General features: G+C 38.7%; 1 non-coding gene across 1 annotated transcript; it reads right to left on the bottom strand.

Annotated features, from left to right (window-relative positions):
* Positions 1-1,895: 1,895 nt before the first annotated feature.
* trnaa-ugc lies at positions 1,896-1,968 on the bottom strand. Its single transcript has one exon. It is a non-coding gene; the product is annotated as a tRNA-Ala (tRNA).
* Positions 1,969-12,494: the final 10,526 nt, after the last annotated feature.

The following is a 12,494-nucleotide window of genomic DNA, read 5'->3' as shown; positions in this document are numbered from 1 at the left end:
CTACTGAAGAATAGAATGCTATCCGTGCGACTCTTGGTCTTATTGCATTCAGATTTTATCGGTTCAGATATGGAAAGATCTTGGTCTTGACTTCGGCCTTGACTTGGCCATGTGTCATCTTAAACATTCTGACAGTCTGCCGGAAACCGTTGGTCACTGCTTTTGTTTTAGGGTTGACTAGATGAAGGACTAAATAAGAGGTATGTGCCAACTAAAACTTTGAACTGTGCCAGTTAATGAGACACACATTCCATTTTTACAGAATGTTAGCTCACTAAAACAATAAACATAATGCAAGGGATCGCAATCATGTTCAAATTCATATTTCTTTTAATATAACCTGACACGAATGATGTACCTTTTTAAGTATTTTGTGTATTAATGAATTACGACATAACCAGTGTCAGCTCAGAATAGCCACTACACTACAATATCTGGCTGTTCATTGAATATTATCTGCTTTTTGGTTAATTTGTGGGTTACATGCCATGTGGATTGTATAAAACTGATTATTATATCAATTGAGCAGTGAGCACTGTACAGCATGTATCTTGTGAATATGACTAGATTGAACAATGGACCAGTGAGGCTTCACTAGAACCTCAAATGCATTGCACACAAACCTGATCTGTGCCTCTCTGAAAAAAAAAACTGAAATAAAATCTGGTTAGTCTATAACAACCATAATACGGAAGAACATAAGCAGTAGAGAGCGTGAGTAGAACTTTTGTGTTCAATTTCCCGCCTGATAATCCCTGAAATGCTTCTGACAAATGGATCAGCCTGCCAAGAAGGACAGACAGTGGAAAATAGCGGTGTAATTCGGGGCGCGGGGGGAGGGGAGGGGGGGGGGGGCGTTAGGATCATAGCATGGGGAGGCTGAGGTCATTTCACTTTCCAACTGGCCCCCACTGTAAATGCTTTATCGTGGCCCAAAGAATCATTTTCCACAGGAGCGCCTGCATTTGCAGAACAGCTCCCCGGGGCTTCCAGGAAGGAGAGTTTCACCATGACCACAGTCACCTGTAACCAACATTTGGAAGTCCCTCTGCGGTGAATAGACCAAACCTCATGGCCAACAATGAAGAGTACGTGTTAAAAAAAATACCCCACGCAATAGGAAAAAACAGATTACAAAGTGGAGGGGCTGACATAGTGACAGACAATAAGTCTTTGGTCGGATTGTAGCTTTAAAATCGAAACCATCCCCAAAACGGCTATAAAAATCAATTGTGAGCCATAACTACAATGGAGAGGGCTGGCCTTTGCCAAAGTCTACAGAGAGAGGGAGAGGAGAGGAGAGGAGAGGAGAGGAGAGGAGAGGAGAGGACGCTGGGGGATGGATATCCCTGCAGCTGTGTGGTTGTGTGAGGAAGGCTTCGCTGTTGCCAGAGTATTTTCCATGACCAGCCTTATAGCCAGAAACAGATGCATTGGTGGCACTGCAGCCAGCAGACTAATGTAAAAAGCATTAAAAATAAACCTTCAAAGCATTCCTGTCTCCTTTCTCCCAATGCCTATAGTGTTTTGTTTCTAAAAAAGAAATTTATATATATATTTTTTGTTTTGGTTAGAGAAACAAAATGAAGGGTATGCGCATTATTATGTTATCTGGTGGATTACCTCTTTGCCTCTTACTCACAGTTGATTCATTACATTATTGTTATTTAGCAGACACCCTTATCCAAAGCAACTTGCATAGGTTACAATGGTATCCATTTATACAGCTGGATTTTCACTGAAGCAATTGAGGGTTAAGTACCTTGCCCAAGGGTACACGGCAGTGGGAATCAAACCGGCAACCTTCTGGTTACATGCCCTGTTCCTTACCACTATGTCAAACTGCTACCCACAGTGTGTAGTGAGATTTGGGCAGCAGGGCTGAAAAGAGTCACTGGAGATGCTGGGGATTCAGACCCAGGACCTCATACATGCAAAGCATACACTCTACCACTGAGCTACATCCCCTCTTCAATAACATGTCCACCATTCAGTAAATACAATGAACCTATTTATCCCACCACAGCATTACCGTTGAGAGCTTTACTTGACCTGTCACTATCCTTGATCATAGCAATGTTTTTTTTTCCCATGTGTACAAAGCTGGTAGACGCTAAGTCTTTTCTGAATGCAGCTGACAGAGCGGTAACCTCAAATAGAGTGGGAATGCTTTGAGGCCCGTTGACCATTCACAGCCAATTAACAACAAAATAATAATACAAAAACAATCTGGGGATACTATGGAATATTAATACACGATCTCTCTTAAGTGGAATGTGTGGCAGTTTGTTGCAGGCCGGTTCTCCTGTTAAAAAGACTGCGTTGTTGATTCTTCCATGTGTAGGGTGTTTACACAGCTGGGCCTGTGATGAATGGGGGTAATAATGATGTAATGATGAAATAGGGGGTTGATGTTGGGGAGTTACTGTACTGACTGCACCTGGCACAGAATTGTCATAAATCATGCTTGTGTATTTGTCATTCAAAATGTACCATTACTTAAGCATGAAGAAAAAAACAAGGCTTTTTTATATAGTAGCAATTTACCACCAGTTTCTTTGCAGATTTTTTAAAGTCACAGGGTAGCATCCATCTGATAGATTCAGTATGTAACCATAAATTTTCTGGTTAAAATCCCTGCACAGACCATATTGACTTAATATTTAACGTGTACAAGATATTACATGATAATAATGACAAATTATTTTAATTTCCAATAATTCCTCTGGAAAAGGGCAATTAACCATGTAATGGTGAGTGAGGGTAATTGTAAAATGAGTTTCTCCCATTCAAGGAGTCTTTGTTGATTGTCAGCCGGTAACTGTTGAAGCTTCCACACATCTTGCTTTAATGGGTTTTTATTGGTCCATTAACCGCTCAAGGTGTTGTGGTGAAATAGCGCTGTCTCCTGTTTGCAGTAGATGCCAAACCATTCAACGTACAAGCTCTCATTGTAAAACTACTTGCAGTCCATCTGAGGCCAGACCAAAACTAACAGCTCAAGGTGGCTGCTGTTGTAAATCTGCTTTAAACTGTTGCAGTGCAGCTGATGTCACACTATGGCATACATATATTGTTGTAGGCTTTCTGAATAGTCGTTGGAATGGGACAGTGCCAAACACATGTGGATTGTTCATTCAAACTGTCAGCTGAAGAGTATGTCAACAACTTCAAGAAAGCAGACTAAACTCAGTGTCCTGATATACATCTCCATTTTTTATGTTCCTCCTAAATTACAGATTAGAGGTATTTAGGTACTGTATATAAGTATTTATATAGGCATTTATATCATTGTGGAACTGTACACATCCTGTCCCCGTACTGTCGCTATGTTATGTTATTAGAGAATACATTTGTTGTCATTAACTATTAGGTTAGCTAGGTTAGAGTCAGTTATAACAGCAATGTTTTGCTGGGTGGTTCATAGCTAGCTAACTTTATATAAAACTAAGTAAGTACAATCTGACAGAGCTATTGCGCAAATTCTGCCTTTAGCTAAATAACAGTTTTTTGCCATTTTTCCCTTGATCCTTACTTTTGCTTTTTCGATTTGCTTCATAACAGCTTTTCAGCTTTGGCAGTCTCTGTTACCAGTACCCCAATGGAGGAAATGCAGTATACAGCTTCTCGACTCATTATTTTTACTAATGACCTTGAAAAGGAGCTGTGATCTTTATTAATGCAAACTGTGAAATGAGTATTGGAAGGTACATGTTGTCGGCATAGCATTTTCACTTGTAACAAGCCAATTATGTCAAAAGTTAGCCTTTGATTCTCGAAGTGTACGGTAGGTTGCTTGAAACACATTTAACTGTTACTTCACACTCCTCAGTTGACACAGTCAAATGTTTGTGTATGATATGGCTTGATGATGGTTCAAATTTTGGTATTCCTTGTCACTAACCCACTTCTTGTAAACTTTTTTTGCCATGTACCCTAGTAATGAGAAAGTAAGGCCCACAATAGGTGAAGATGTGCCATGATCTGTTAATCATTGGCTCATATTTAACCCAATAAAAATTCTTTGCAAAACTCCAGAGCAAAACAATGACTGGTTGAAATCAGCAATTCACTAATTCAGTCTATTTGGGGTTCATAAAACCTTAACCTATAATCACAAATGTACCTTGCTGTAGTCAATGCACATCTCCAGTGCCTTCAGCTCAGGGGGTTTTAAAAGACTGCAATGATTGGAGTCATTCTGGATGGGAGAAGTGAAGGGTTGGTGACAGTGGCTGTGCAGCTGAATGAGTTTGCATGGGCCATGCTTTGGGTGGCAGCACAGCATAGTGGTTAGAGAATAAATTTCAAACCCAGATTGTTGCATGTTCACATGTCCTGTGGAACACAGTCCCATTAGTAAGGTGCTTTACCTGAATAGCTTCAGTAAGTATCCAGCAGTATAAATGCATAACATATACAAATTTCAGCCATCTAAGTTGCACTGGATGAAGTTGTCTGTTAAGCACATAAATTGCGGTCATAATTTTGGAAATTTTGGATGGAACCATGGTCCGCACAAAGGAAAAAAGCCCTTCTTTACTGAATAAAAATACATCCCTTAATGAGTTAAACCCAATTAACTGAGAGGAAAAGTGATGGTTCTAAACCAAAAGTATTTATGGTTCGGATGCTGTTTTCCATTCTGGAGTCTGTAACTTTGCTTTCAATTACATTCAGCTGAACTAGCAGAAATCTCTTGGCTTAGTCACAAGTCATCTGTTTTATTTTGGGATTCTGAACCCTTTACCTTATAAAAGTAAATTTTCATATCATTTCTATGAGACAGATTTATTTTGCTGTACTATCAAGATTGTTATTGTTAGCATAGTTTCTTTTGCATCTGCCATGTGTTCCACTGTCCTCTATGACATGACAGGGTATAGTGTGCCTATGCTGTTACAACATCATCATTTAATGTTCAGAGTGAAAATTAAAATGGACTATTTTAATTGTGCATTTACTTCACCTTCAGCTGTTGGGGGTTGATTGGCTCATTACCCAGTCCCATTAGAATATATCTGATGAGTTTGTTTTTTTTTCCTTAGAATGTAGGAAAGTGACAAAAAACAAGCGTAAAAGCCTTTGATATAATCTGGTGAGTCTGAATGCACACACATACTTGTTGTGACAAGGAAGCCGAGGTTTCCACTACTATGTGCAAACACAGATATGAAACTATAACAGCAGTTTAAAATGGTCTGAAAGTTGTTTTTCTGTTAGCAGTTTACTTTCAAACACTCCAAATTCAGATTTTCTTCCCATACTGCACATTGGCTTCCAACCATACAGCTTCCAAAAAGTGTTGACAACACAATCCTACTTCTCTGCCACGGACCTCAATTCCAATCATCTCACACTGCCTCACGAGCATGGCTGATAAAAAACGTTCTGTGTTTAAAATGAGTTTACACCTTTTTTGGCCAAGATTCTGTTGTTTTTTTTTTTTTTTTTTGGTCTGGCTGACAAAATGACAAAGACATGGCAAAGACAACTTGTCAAATGTGGCTACGCGTGAAAGTGTCGGCGAGGGATTTGATGCATTCTCCAGCGAAGTTCAGAATTAAGTGTCTCAGATATAATTTTTTTTTTCACAGATTGGCAGCACGATGACAGCAGGACTCTGAATCGTAATGCACAAATAAAAGGAGGACAGCATTTCCAGTACGATTTACACAGAACTGTCAGCATTGCAGAATGAAAAGAAAACGTTAATCCCCAAAATAATGATGCTGTCTGTCCGGTAGCAGGAGAGCAGGAAGTGCTACCGCCAAATAACTGCTCATTATCCCTGCCCAGAGTACTTTTCCCTTTTTTTTCTCCACAGCACCTGTCTGCTTAGGATACTCAGTATATTCTTCCTCCTGGCTTCACAAGATTCATTTACATTCCTTTCTGAAGCCTTTATTACCATGGATGATTAAACTGACAGATTAAATGTTATTCTCAGCATTATTTCATAATTAAAGGATAACAGACCCTACTCTGAATATGAACGCCTCTATGAATTCAGGCCTCTCAAGCTTCTACTGTTTACTTGAGTAATCATTTTTTTCCCTAAAACACCCATCACTTAAATGTGCGTACTTATTAGAACAATTCAATTCAGGAGAGAAATGAGATATTTCTAAATATCACATGCCCAGTTTCAGCTATGCCTGAATCATGGCCAGTTTTTGTCTTGTTGAAACTCCATCCCAGTATATCTCTGCCATGGTGCAAGTCTGGTCTCTTTCAGCTCTCTTCTACATATCATGGCTAAAAAAACAGGCCCGGCAGAAGTAGGCATGTTTATTGAAATATGAAATCTCTGAAATCTTTGCACATAGCTCCAATAAATATTGAGTACAGCAAAGAATTATGGTGCTGCAAGAGGGACAACTGGGGGAGAAGTTGTAGAAAATGGGGCAAAAGGAATTGCTTTGAAAGCCAGCTTTTTATTATTGAACTACTATGAAGCACCAGTGATTGAATTGCTGCCAACCTCAATAGTATTAGCTAGAATTCAGGAATGGCAGCAATAACCACTAAAGACAAAACAGAAGCATAAATTAAATGATGTAGACAAGCAGCAGTGGAATCATTTTGTCTTCTTTGGTTTCCATGTTATTCCATGTTAAGTTAGTTCCTGTGTGGTCAACAGTAAATAGCATGCGCATTCTGAAATTCACAAGCACTTGTTGACATGAGCACTTGTTGATTTGAAGGGATGGGGTGAGGGTGGAGTTAAACGCTGTTAGCCCCTGACCCTGTGGAATCAATCAGTGGTCATGTATGAGTGTGGAAATTACATTACATTACATGGTATGCCATTCTTGTCATTTAGCAGACATTCTTATCCAGAGCAACTTACATAAGTTCCCATTTTTACATGTCATCTATTTATACAGCTGGATATTTACTGAGGCAATTCTGGGTTAGTAACTTGCCCAAAGGTACAGCAGCACTGTCCCCCAGGGGAAATAAACTAGAAACCTTTTGGTTGCAAGCACAGCTTCTTACCACTACGCTGCACTGCTGCTACAATTCAATAATAACAAGACCAACAACAACAACAACAACATATGAAAATCACCATTTTGAACACCCCTGGACTAACAGTACTTGAAGACAACCAATGAGAATGAAGCAAAAGAGGGGAGGAGCACAGGATTGGACATTACATAGTAAACTACTCAATGACCTGACGCTGACTCAAATAGCAGCACTTTTCAATTAAACAACGGCAGCAGTGACATTCTCTTGGGTTTATGACCCATGTGGAGGAATATTCCAGCTAAACAAGGAGGAATGTGATGGGGAGAAGCAGCGAGTGGCTCTTGTTTAGATTAAACTCACACAGACTTTCCTTAAGAATGAAGCTTTTGTGATGCGAGCTCCTTTGTAAACACTGTGCCGGACTTGTTTATAACGTTAGTTATCAGGGTTACATCATGTTCGATATAATTGCAAACAGGTTTCACAATTTCTGTTGCATTCCTTTTTTCCCTCCCTTAATATTCTGAGGGAGAAGGGATGGGGTTAGGGTGTGTGTGTGTGTGTGTGTGTGTGTGTGTGTGTGTGCGTGTGTGGTGGTTATGGTGGTGGTTGGGGGTTTTGACAATTGCAGCTAAACTGAAATGTGATGTCCTCTCTGCCAAGTAGCACAGATATTACTCAGATATAACTCATAAAGGCAAAGTTTCCCAGAGTGTCACTGAGGCTGTCTGTGTCCGTTCTGGTATCACGCTCTTGCATGCAGCAGTCGGCAAACGTGTCTTCTTATGATTGTGTTTTTCCATACGCAGCTGGAGTGACCTGCCAACCAAGCTATAATTAGACCTGTTTTGTCAAACCGATCTTTTCACTGACCACAAGGCTTTTGACTTTTTTTTTTTTTTATTTAATTCAATGCTATTGATGAATAAATAATATATTGCCTTTAAATGCATTACAGAAGAGTGAACTTTTTTTCCATGTACAAATGTCTAAAACTCAATGAGTTTCCAAGACGTGTTATTTTAGGGAGTTTCTTAAGCATTAATGTCATCATGAGGTATATAGATTTCTTTTGTATATCTGTATATATTTTTAGAATCCTAAGCATGCTTTTCCTTTGTAATTGAAAGTTATGCTGTGTCCTAATTATTTTCCTGATGTGTGAAAAAGCATGCATACATACCTGTGCTGGATATCATCCTAAGTATTTAGTATAGCTCTTCTAAATACTCTTCTTGTAGCCTTACAATCTGTTCCTCTTGAATCTAAGCACATCTAATGTTAAGTTGCTCTGCTCACTTTCCTCCATTTTGGAAGATTAAGTGTACTAGTTCAGTTATTATTCTTGTAATCAATGTTGTTAAAATCTTCCTGTTTTATTTCCTGTAAACAATTGTATCCAGTGTGCAAGGTAAGAGATTTGGTAATACATATTTCGTAGTGACAGTTTAAATGTAACAGCATGGCACTTGGCAGTTGTAATCTGCTATTACAACTGTTTTTGTTGTGGACGTTTCACAGGCTTTCCTGCCTAGAGACCAGCTAATAACTCTCTGGACTGCGTGTAACCAATCACGTCATACATACTTTCATACGTCATTTACTTGTACAAGAATCAGGTGAGTGTTGCACATTGGTGATAGCTAAGGGGTGTCTCCCCCCACACCTACTGCGAAGGGCCTTGGAATCCTTGAAAGTAACTATATAAATGCAATCCATTATTCCTCTCCCTCGTATCATCACCGTTACAAACATAATAACTATACTGACATTAGAGAGAAAAAAGTATACTAGTTTGTCTTTTTCAAATGTAGAAGATAAGGTGGTTTCCTTTCATTATGTATGCTCAAAATGTATATTGATCTGCAAGAACAATGCGCATTATTAGCAATATCATTTCAGATGACGAGCTGCAACTAGGTTACTTTCTGAGGCTGCCAGAATGGGCTGGAAATAACTGTGGAAATCCTGGAAAATACACTAAATCAATCATATGCATGTATTTATCACGTGCAGTCAGTTACTTTGTTCCGTGGGAATCAGCTCATGTTGAATATCCCAATCTGAATGTTTCTGTTGCTGTTATTCGTTTGTCCAGCAGAGAAGCTTATGATCAGATATGATTGAATGTGGCAGAGGCAATACCGTAGGGAGCGCTGGTTTTTAGCAAAGAGTGTGTTTTTGTTAATCAGTCACATTACATTCACTTAGCAGACCCTGTTATCCACAACGACTGACAATTTTTACATGTTATCCATTTACCTCCTGCTGTAGATTTGCTGAGGCCATTCAAATTAAGTGTCTTGTACAAAAATATTACAGCAGTGTTCCCACTTGGGGATTGAACTCAGAACCTTTTGGATATGAGCCCTCCTGCTTCCTTACCACTAGGAGCAGACGGCTGTCATTTATCACACTGTTACAGCCGTATAATTCACTAAGGTTTTTTTTTAATGCAATAAGGAACAAATAATACAGGAAAAGCAACAGTATTGTCCTCTGAAAGATTTTGCATCTTTAGTTGTGGTTCCAGATTCTCTAGCCTTCCATGCATAATATACTCCTTATGACACAGAAGATATTAGTGAATCACAGTGTCACCAGAGTATGACTTATAAAGTGAAACATCATTTATCATTTGGATTATGTATTTCAAAAAGAGTAAACCAGTTAAAAACTCAACAACACTGTAAAGTACTATCCACACTGGTTAATGTGACACATCTCATTTACATCACAGCAGGCCTGTTAAAACCAGAATGATCAGTGTTAATTGAACTCTCTCCAGAGCTGATTTTAACTCGGAGTAGAATTAATGGCCGCCATTTTATTGTGTATTATGTCATGCATGTGCAATAATATCTGGTCCACATAGTTTGATTTAGGAGTTAGCGTAGCACTTTTAGCACATGCCTCAGGAGGCAAGTAAATTCCAGATCATCTTGCTTTCATTAGCAATTCAAAGATTGATGTTCTTCATAACAATGAATTCATTTTATGGCCATTTATTATAAATAGCCTAGCCCAGGAATCAGTGAAGATTGTGTTGACATCGAAATGGAAATTAAGTCTGTATGTGTTCTTGTAATGTTTCCTCAATTTACTTATTTTATCATGTTGATGTTGCTCTGTAGAATAATAAATCTAAATATTTTGTAGTATTGGTTTTCAGATGTAAATGTTAAATTTACATCTACATGTAATTAATTGATAATGACAGTAATAATCAACATTATCCTCATCCATACTTCTACCACTACTACTGGACATAAATTGGCACACTAAAACATATGTTTTAGAAATAATGCATGCAATCATGCAATACATTATGCAGTCACAAAGGAGAATATGTCAAAATTGAGATGAATAATATAGAATATTATTCCATCTCGTTACCAGATAGACTACCTTAATTTTGTGTCTGTCAGTCTTCCACTAACTGCTGTTTTTTTAACTATATTCATTGAGAAATCAAATTTTGTCACTGATGTATACTTTAAAATTCACAAACTGAAATTTACAACTGAAATTTAAGCAACCGTGTCAGTGTCTGAAAACAATTTACTTTGTAAACTACTTGTATATGAACGACAGAAGGCAAGTTGGCATTCACAAAGTATTGCGCCCTGAGTACCCCAGGCTACCCCTAGGTCTCTCTGTAAACTGTGCTGCTCTGTGGCCCCTCAGACCACACCCCTGCTGAAAGGCGATTGGCTGGCGTCTGCACTTCACTAATGGGAATATCTGCTCCTGTGCCAAGTGTCTGTTGGAGCTCTCAGCCTGTGGGAAACTGTGGAGGCCTGTCACACTCAATTGCAACGCCTTCCCTGGAGATCCAGAGTATCCTGTACAGCACTCAGCAGTGAGTCCTTACAGGATGGTAAATCCTGAAAGATCTCTACCAATATCGCAGGTCTCTATCCATCAGCCTCAGAGTTTCAAGATGAGACTCACTTGCCCTGTATCTCCTGGGAAAACATAAAGAATAACTAATGTTGTTTGAAGCTGAAAACATGAAGACCAAGACTAATGTCTCCACCATACAACATACAACCATACAGTTCTCAGGTCTTTGTTTTGTCCTGCTACTTTTTGCGCACCATTACATTAACCTCATTGGTTGATTTTTATCAGCTATATAGTTTTAATGTTTGGTAATGCAAAACACCGAAGGGACAAAATGTTACATTTCTCTTGTGTCAGTTGAAATGCTGTAGGTCAACAATGCTTGCAAGTCAAAAGTCCACACCTGTTTTTAGCTTTTTGAAATTGGTATTATTGCAATCATGAAAGACTAGGCAACTAGACATAGGAAATTAGCAGCATGGAACTCAAAGTGAAGAAAGAAAACAAAAATGGCATAACTCACAATCAGATTTGCTTATTAATGAATTCATAGCCTACTTTGTAATGTTTCCCCTTTTATCTGGTGGGGAATGGTCATATTTTTTCCTCTGAGTGTGAAATAACAAGCAAGTGAAGATGTGAGATTTCAGTTATGAGATCTGCAGGAAGGTAATGCTACATAGATGGAGGACAAGAGGGAGATTTGCAAACATTGTTACTGTGTCACTGGAGCTCTTTCAATAACGCTATAATCATGTGTGTAATTTAGGTCCCTTTAATGCGGAGTATTTGGGGAGTGATTGCTCTCCAGCCTGCTCTTTCCAAAACTACTAGACTTATTTCATCACAGAACAAAAGTGAAGGAAAGTTGTCCTGCTCATAACTGTGGTGACTCAAGGCATTGTGTCAGTTGATAGTAAAATCATGTTAATGTTTCCGAAATATGGAAGAAAAATATAATGGCTTGATATCACACTGTATGCCTTGTGGAGTTTTACGCTTACACAAATCATTCCTGTGCCCAGTCCTTGCTGTATAAATCGATACGCCCTAGCACTAGACATACAAAAAGGTATGAACGTTATTTGGTGAAGAACCAATTTGCATTTTGTGCCAGTGCGCATGAATTTAACATAGTCTTGCCACAGTAACATGAACTTAACAACAATAAAGCTCAGAATTCTGTGAAGAACCTTTTTTATGTCTTTGCTATCCTGCTTTTACCTCTTCTCCTCTACAGTATGCGTACCGGAAAAAAGGGATAAAGCATAGCAGCAGTCCAAAAATGATTATAAATTGCACAAGTGATGTGAATTGCTATAGAATAACGCACATATTCTGGTTGCAAAAAAATGACTTCTAAATGTACTTTTGACAAATGACAAGGGGTTTTCACATTCTTTCCACAGTCTTTTTGTCAGTTATATTTGTGTTTTTACTTTACAGAAAAAGGACACTTCACGCTTTAAGGAGATGGATTCTGCAGATTTTTCCATTGCCCAATAATACGATTGAAAGCCTGTGTTATGAAATATCATGACACCAAAGCATTCTGAAATACTTCCCCTCATTCTCTGTGCATTGCAGGTTTGCATTTTCTCAAAAGCACCTATTTCTTCTAAGGAAAAAAAACAGTTTTTTCAGTAGCCTGTCAGCTGCCATTATGTCCT

This window comes from Megalops cyprinoides, chromosome 17 (assembly GCF_013368585.1).
Source record: "Megalops cyprinoides isolate fMegCyp1 chromosome 17, fMegCyp1.pri, whole genome shotgun sequence".
In the NCBI taxonomy this organism is placed as follows: Eukaryota; Metazoa; Chordata; class Actinopteri; order Elopiformes; family Megalopidae; genus Megalops; species Megalops cyprinoides.
This window is presented reverse-complemented; position numbering and strand designations above follow the sequence as displayed.